Source organism: Nothoprocta perdicaria, unplaced genomic scaffold (genome assembly GCF_003342845.1).
Source record: "Nothoprocta perdicaria isolate Ctin4 unplaced genomic scaffold, notPer1 scaffold_208, whole genome shotgun sequence".
Taxonomy (NCBI): Eukaryota; Metazoa; Chordata; class Aves; order Tinamiformes; family Tinamidae; genus Nothoprocta; species Nothoprocta perdicaria.
In genome coordinates, this window is record NW_020455294.1 from 275,884 (window position 1) to 284,601 (window position 8,718).

Genomic DNA, 8,718 nt, shown 5'->3' on the forward strand with positions numbered 1-8,718 from the left:
GTGCCCGGGGCGCATTCCCGAGCCTCCCGTGTCGCCCGCTCCGAGCGCGGCGCCGCCGGCCGGCGAGTGTCAGGCCGGGCCCCCCTGCCTCGCCTTCCCGCCCTGGAACAATCGCCTGTTTCTGCTCTATTTCTCCCCGCGCGGGGCATTTATAATGCATGACACCTCGGCACACAAGGAACGCGAGAACCTAAATTAGTGTCGTCCAATTACCGCAAAATCCCCCCCGCCCCGTGGCCCGCTTTGAACCGATATGGCCACTAAATCAGGAGGAGTGACCGGGGTCGCCGGGTGCCCCAGTTTCCGACCCGGGAAGGTCAGGGTACAGCCCCCCCGGGTCTGTGAAACAGCCAAAGCTCCTGGGTGAGGGAGCCGGGGCTGATAGGGAGGAGGGCAGCGGATTTAGGGGTGTGCGGAAGGGTCTCCCCGCGGGAACGACGCGGTGCCCGTCGTGGCCGGGACAGGGACAAGGAGACCCTGGCCTCTGCCCCTGCCCGCGAGGCCTGAGGCCGCGGGCGGCTTCCCGCAGAGAGCTGCCGCATGGGGCCCCTTCGGGCAGGACGGTGCGGAAACCTCCACTGTGGTTAGATCCGAACACCTCCGTGCGGATCAGCTCGCAGCACCGCGTGCTGAATTCCACCTGCTGTAGGAAGGGGCTGGAACGGCCTTTACCCCCCGGCGTGGCTGCTGGTCCGTCTGTGCCGGGCTCAGGGCGGTTTTGACCCGGCGTGGAAGCAGGTTTCCTCCACTGGCATTCGGCAGGCAGTCCAGCGCCAGTTCATTTTAAAATTTAAAGCTATAAATTCCTGCAGTCTGTGCTGAGACCCTGGTGCTGTAAATATTTTATAGTTGATTAGCCAAAGAGTATGCAGTCTGTAATAACTGTAATCTAGATGTTACGGTGCGCRTGCAATATTGATTCTGATGGTGCTGAGGAACTTCGGGAGCGATTAGAGTTGCTTGTGCCGTGCAAGAAACCCATAAAATCCAGGCCAGCCCTTTGTGCCCACAGTTACATTGTCCTATATGCTACAAGGTCATTTTCCATCCTACCTTCTTCACTCATTTTTATACTCCGTTTCCAGGTGCATGTAAAGGCTTTTTCTTCCCATTTCTGTCTTTTTTTTTTTTTTTAATTTTTCACACCAGTGCAGAATCACGAATGCTGAGCCCCACCGTTTCTGCTTGTGAGGAAGCCTGCATGTTCATACTGAAGGCAGGAGCTGGTGGGGGGCAAGCAGATGATCCTGTTTGCAGGTGCATGATGCACATCCAGGTGTGCTCAATACAAATCCAGGTGCACACAGTGCGTGTCCAGGTGTGCTCAATGCATGTCCAGGTGCTCTTGATTCACATCCAGGTGCACTCGATGCGCCTCCAGGTGCGCTCGATGCACATCCAGGTGTGCTCGGTGCGCATCCATGTGCACACGATGCGCGTCCAGGTGCACACAATGCACATCCAGGAGTGCACAAGGCACATCCAGATGTGCATGACACACATCCAGGTGCACACAGTGCACCTCCAGGTGTGCTCGATGCACATCCAGATGCACACGATGCATCTGGATGCATCGGTGCAGGCCAGGGAAGGAGGTGGAGCGCCTGCCCTGGCAGCGCAGCTCCGTGCCCTCCTCGGCCAGCGCTGCGTGTCGCTGCTCATGAGGACGTTGCAGCCACCGTGAGCCSTGTGAAGAAGAGCTTCTTCACTGTGAGGGTGAGAGAGCCCTGGCACAGGCTGCCCAGGGAGGCTGTGGAGTCTCCTTCTCTGGAGATCTTCCCAACCCGCCTGGATGCCGCCCTGTGCCCCGTGCTCTGGGTGTCCCTGCTGGAGCAGGGGGGCTGGACTGGATGATCCATAGAGGTCCCTGCCTACCTCAACCATTCTGKGATTCTGTGATGCTGCCRCCCCACGTCGCCCTGGCAGTGCGGACAGGCCGCTGGTGTCAGCAGCAGGCACACAACACCCACGGTGGCTGGTGCAGCTTAAGCTGATTTTGCTGCCCTGCAACGTTTCAGAGCCTGGTGGGCTTTTCCTGGCTGAGCTGGGTTTGGGCTTGCTGGGAGAAGTTCAGAAAAGTCCTTCCGACTGGTTTAGAATAAAAATTGTAGCTGTTCTTTTGTGGTTGTTAAAAGACTTCAAGCATGCTTTTAAAGACGTGATTGCAGGAAAAACATTGGCTGTGAAATCTGCCTCAACTGCAGATCTTCTCAAAGGCTTCAGCCTTTGCTTGGTGATTATGGTGCAAAAGAAGAACATCATTGCAAACGTGATCACCTGCCTACCCACGTGAAACCTGCTTGTCCTCAGCCACCTGAGCACCTATGTGCTTCAMGTACGTAGAGGAGGGTTTCCTACACATATTTCTCTATGTCCTGGGTATATTCTGGGCAGAGGTGCCAATACCAGATCTATCAAAGCTCACACACCAGCCAAGTCCTGCAGAATATGGACTACACCATCTAGACACAGAGCATGAAGACGCCAACACTCTGGTTATGAGCAAAGGAACATCTRGAAGAGCTTCTAAAATAGCATAGCAAAGGACGTAGCAGCTTTCTGTGGCATGGTGGGACTTAGTCTGCRTGCAAGATGGTACAGGATTAAATAATAATTAAATAATAATTCCATTTTGGGTCTTGTTGAGGAGCCATACGTGTGTCACCTAAAATTTCCACAGTTGGAACAAAAATGATCTTTGAGGGTCTCTTCTGCGATCTCCGACTGCCATCTCCCCCCGAGACCCGCTGCCTCTGCGCCTTTTGTCTCACAAGGCAAGTTTGTGGCTCCTGGGCAAATTAGTCATTACAGTGTTGTTCTTCGTAGATTGGACACTGGAGGGTGCTAACGCAATGAGAGCCGAAACTGGTTTTAGCAATTAAAGGGTTTCCCTTTGTTAGTTGTGAAATAGTTTTATTCTTTGTTGCAACATTTAAGTGGAAAGGCATGAATCATGATCCTCACTGGTGGCTGATCTTGTCCAGTGTGTGTAGAGCCACCACCAAGAATAAAGTGCCAAGTCTGAGAGGGATTCCTCTCCTGAACCATTACCAAAAATCACTCCTTTAATGGTCTACACGCCAAGTGCGTCTCTCATATGACGCTGACGCTCGTGGCGCTCCCGAAACCACAACCGAGCTTGGCTGGGTTGCGGCCCAGCATGTTTGGACCTCTGATGAGCACCGAGGGCCCATGGACCTCACGCTAAATGTACTCGGGCGCRTTGGGTCTCCTCAGGGCTCCAAGCATCGCGCGAAGGGGACGCGCTCGCTTCCTCGGCCAGGGGGCTGGATTGAGCCTTGGCGTGCTGGGCTTTTCATGCCCTTCAGCTCCCGTTCTTGAAATTCAGCCGCTGTCCTTGAAATCTCTTTGGTCAAGACTCARTCTGGCAGGTGAAAGTCCCTTGAGATACAGGTGGCTTATTTTTCTCCTCCTCACTTCTGGGGCTTGAGCCTCTTGCCTTCTGAGCTCTCACAGTGGGTGTTTGCTCCCATCCGTTGCACGTTAGCCCATTCGGATGCTGAGGTGTGCTCCTGGTTGTGGTCTCTCTTGGGGCTTTGGTGGACCCTGCTCCTCTTTCTCACCCTGTCTTGAGCCCCCTCGTTTGGGGCAACGAATACKTAATTCCCAAGGGATGTTTTGTCAGTCGGGCTGTCTATGGCAGGTTTATTAGGCTATTAGGTTTCTCCCCATGCTGCCCCCTYGGGAAATGGTCTTCAAGTGGTCCCCTTCTGCCTCCCAAGGCTGTGCGGAACACTGCAGGAACTCCGGCACTTCCATCGCACATGGATGYGGAGGCAAACCTCACCGAGCAGCCTCATTTTCAAGCTGCAGCAAGTTCCCTCTTCAATTTTCCCCCTGTTTTCATGTGGTTGCCATGCTGACCCTTCCGTTCTCCGTGTGCTCTCCACAACTCCAAGCGCTGCTGGTGCAGACGGGGGTCGCTGGTCGCCTGTCCAGCCCTTCACGGGCCAGGATTAACCTGTCATCACAGGCCAAGCCGTCAGATCCGCTTTCTTCCCTGCCATTTTAATTAAAAATGGTTGGCATCAGGGCTCTGCAGCGATGAAAAGGAAACGATGGAACATTGAAGAAATCGGGGCATAAAGCTGATCTCTAAATTTTAATGTCCTCATTGCATTTAAACGGTTAATAGATACATTTCATATATTGAGCTTTCAGGTGACCTAATTTCCCTTAGTACTGTACGGAGAGCTTTATACATCTGMACCTAATTTGTAAAAAAGGACTTAATGAGAAACTTCAAACAGTTTAAATGTCAATTACAAAGAAAGCGAGGTTTTAAAGTTCCAGTAATCTGTCCATATTGGTCATCGAAACATGATCCCAGGTGGATGTTAATTCGAGACAGATGGCATTCCAAAGGCACAATTACAAAGAGCTTATATATTTTCAACACTAACAAGCTGTCACGCTATGTTGTAGCTACACTTCCAATACTGTATAGCTACAATTACCGCTTTATCTGCCGCGGACTCGCTAACCACGGGTTTGGATTCCCCGCTCTTGAAATCGGCAGYGGGATTTTGGGGGGTGGACTGGAAAGCAAGGTGGTTGCTGCAAATATCTTTCATTTCTTGGTTTCTTTTTATTTATTTATTTATTTTCCTTCTTTTTTTTAATCTCTGAAATGCTGGTCAAAGAGATTGCAATGTTGGAAATATCGCGTATACCCCTACCAGGAGTAGCTCCTCACAGAAGCATTTCCATTTCCTGGCGATATTCAGTACCATTAGTCTTATCAGCCGCTGGGAAGTAGCCACRATGATTTGTTAAAGCCCACAACGTCCTGGATGTTTTCAGTTAAAAAGTCATCCGAAAGCTTTTGGAGCGCTGTGTRTGTGACCGGGAAGACCCAAGTCAAAGGGATTGATGGTGGCTTTACTCGTGGTGCTGCAAATAGGGAGCAGCTCCACGGCAGCCCGGCRGGACTAGCGCACCCAGCGCAAAAGGAGGTTTCAATTATTTGTTTATTCCATTATTTGAGTGTGATCAGGCCCATGGGCAGGGATGGAAGGGCTGAACAGAGCCGGGGAAACACCTAGGACTTCCCCGAGGCCCCAGCATCACCTTGTGACAGAGGGTAATCCCGGCTTGTTTGTAGAATTACATTTATTTTCTATTTAGGAGGTTGCACAGACAGCGAGCTCTGTAGCCAAGCTGCCTACAACATCCGCTGATCTTTTTTTCCCTTGAAACAAGGTCAAGAAAATGCAACGTTTGCGCTGTTATGAACAGACAGCGTTTTAATAGGCTTTAAAAATTACACAGTATTAGAAGGGAGATTAATGATGCTCTCCGATGAGGTTTTTAAGCTCTTACGGGTACATGTAGCCCATACCGAGGCACTCCAAAAGAAGGGCTTATATTTCTGCTAATTCATCTCCCTCTCAATGAAAAGTGGCRAAGCTGCAGAAAGGCTGGGATGCGTCACGCTTGGCACGCTGGAATTAAATGGGGAGATTTTGCCCCCCTTTCCATAACTAAAGAACGTTGTAATTTTTAATTTTATTCTTTTTTTGGAAAGCATCTTACCCTGCTTCTTTTCAGGAGGAGATGCAAGTGCTGTTTGACATATGCAGCTCGCCAGCAAGCGAATTAGACTCCCGAGCCACRCTTGAAACAAAATGCCAATTTTACCTGCAGTTTTACTAGCTCTCCTGGTTTATGCAGTGGCATTTGAATGGCCTCTAGTAATTGTTTTTTAGCAGAAGAAAAAAAAAAACGACCAAAAAAAGAAAAACACGACCCAAAGCTCATTAGCTGTATTTGGCATGCCGTGAATCGTTAAATCTTTATATAAATGCAAAACTAATTTGGAACAAACAAAATCCTTCATTCAGGGGGGAGGGAGGTTTCTTTTATTTGTTTATTCTTATTAGTGAGGTAAAATGTCTTTTTTTCAAACATTGGTGGTTAATTCCAGATTAGGGAAAGAAGAAATTCATACTCTGAYAGAAAACTGTGTGATTCTTTGGAGGTAAATGCACTTACTGAATTAAGTGAATAAAATTCACTGGAAAACAAAAGGCCATAAATAAATGCTTAAATAGCCTTTTGGGCCAAACTGGTTTGTATCTACATTTTTTTTTTCGATCGGATGCTGGTGTGTCTCATTCTCCAGTGTTTTGATCTCTGATTTTTCCAGCGATTTTGTGGATAACGTGCCGCAATCTTTTATTTAGATCTCCGAAAGTTAACTAATTGTAAAAGCCCGAGCGGGGAATATTCCCGCACCTGGAAAGCGAGGCGAGCCAAGGCGAGAGACATCCACATCCTTTCCCTGGTGGTTCTTCACCTGCAAATTTGGACTGCAGCGGTAATAAAAGTTTTGTGGACCTCATTTTATGTGAGATCATTAAGCGACAGGAGAATTGGGGACTAGCTGCCCTTCAAGCTTCAGGACACTGAAAGGTGCCATTTATAAGCTTAAAGTGCCTGCAGGAAGGCAAAACAGGCTTGTAAAACCCAGACCCCAAACCCTGAAAGGTAACCAGGCCGCACTGCCGGCTGCAGGCCCAAGGTGTCAAAATGGCTATTTTTGTTTGTTTTTCAGATTGAGAAACATCTGCCTCAGAAAACTGATGTTTTCAGAGCCTGCTTTCTCACACTTCTCACTTGTGCTGATATATCTCTTTTGTCAAAAATAAAGCAAAGCACTGGGGAGGTGATGGCGGTAAGAGCGGCAGCGCCCAGCTGTGGGTCTCAGCACCTTTCCCGCTCCAGGCCGCTGTTCCGCTGGGCTGCTAATTTGCCCGTAAAACGCCTTCCTCCGGACTCTGCAGTAATAATTGGCGGCCTGGCAGGGCCTGGAGCTCGGCCTTTGGTGGGGCCGGGCTTTGGCTTTGGCTTTGGYGGGCAGCGCGCCTGCCTCCCGCCATGGCGCAGGGCCCGGGAAGGCCCTGGAGCGGCAGCCCTGTGGAGCGCTGAGGCCCGGGGCTTGTTCCCAGGGCGGGCACGGCTTCTCCTGCTCCTGCTCCCACTGACGTGCGAAAAAACTGGRCATCCGAATCCGCGAAGCTGCGAATCCTGGGGCCGAGCTCATCAGTGCAGCCCCGGGACCCTGAGCGAGTCGCAGCCCCGCTAGCGCTCCTGGACTGAGGTTATTGGGATGGCAAGTTGTGTGATCCCAACCTCGGGTCCAGCGAGGACAGCAGAGCTGACGGCAAGGTGCTGCCTGCAGCATCTGTGGCCTCTGCATCTGGATGAGTCCAATGTCCAAATGTGCTGTCCCGTTATTTTAGCAGCCACTGGCTGTGCTGCAGAGTATCCCTGAGTAATCCCTGCATTTGGAGATCAGGTGGATCCCAGAGACATGTCTGTGATGCAGAAGTATTTGCATCATTCGTTTTCTTACGCCGCTTTTGTTGCCCAGATTGACAGGTTTGGGGCCCCAAATACTGCGCAGTGCTGGGGATGACCCCAGGGCCTTCGCAGAGCTGATCGCAGGACTCCCGTCTTTATATCCAATATTAAAAGGCAGTTATGTGACTGTTTATGTCAGACCCAGGTGCTTTGCTGCCCGTGGGCACGCTGATACTTGACAACATTTATTTTTTGTCTTTCTGGTCAAAATGTGCTAAACATGCTTGCCATGATACCTTAGCCTACATCACAGCCACCTTCTGTGGACCAATTCTTCTGCCACAGCACTTGTCACTTCTCTAACCCTTAGTGCATCTCTGCTTTTGTGGGTTCATTTATTTAGGCTGCATATAGCCTAGTGTGTATATAGSATAAGCGTTGTGGGCATCTTGCATTAAACAGTAGCTTAATGCTAAATCTGTAACAAGATCAAGACATTTAAGATGCTTTTGGATGCGTCAGGACAAAACACTGCCACCAGCATGGAACTATAAAATCTGTTTTCTTCCAAACTGTTTCTTCAAGAAGTTGACAGATGTGGAAAAAAAAAAGATAAACATTTAACAGTTTTGTATTTTTCCTGTTAAACTAAGTTATTGAGGAAATCTTCCTACACACTGCAATATGTCAGAAACACCGTTATGTTAWAGTTGCATCATTATCTAAAGGAAAAATTGAGTGTGGGTTTGAAGTCGACAAGTGATGAAAGTAGCCCTGAGGTTGTCAATTAGAAAGGCAARGCCTGGAATTGATAAGTTAATGGCCAGTTCCCGTCTCGCCCCCTCACTTCGCTGCCTGCTCCCTCCTCATCCCCCCTGCCCCGACGCTTTATTGCTCAGAACAGAAAGACTTATGCTGGTTTGCATCCCAAAATCCATCTTGCTGATACAGTTCACTTGATTTTTTGGCTCCTGGCAATGTGCTTGGGTATATATATAGTTAGACAAGGAGAAATAGAATGTAKCAGACAGAAAAATCAGTCACAAAATAGTGCTTGCTCTTGGTTTGTTTTGCTTAAATGTTGACCTGTTAAAACTACTTTTTCAGTCCATCCCCGGAGCCTGCGCAGCGAGCTTAGCAGTATTGCATATTTAACTTCTACCGTATGTTTGTTTGCAGGTTTTAAAATGAGAAATTTAATGACAGCCAGTTGGGACCCATGCGTTCCCTTAAAAGGTTCAGGGCAACATGTGCATTTTTTTTCTTGAAGGGAGATACTGGCTACCAAAGTTTAGGATATAGTGTAATATAATACATAGTTGGTGTTTCGCTTGGGCAGATAGGATCTAGCATGTTGCCATTACTGCTTTCTAAAGGGCACACATGGTTTTA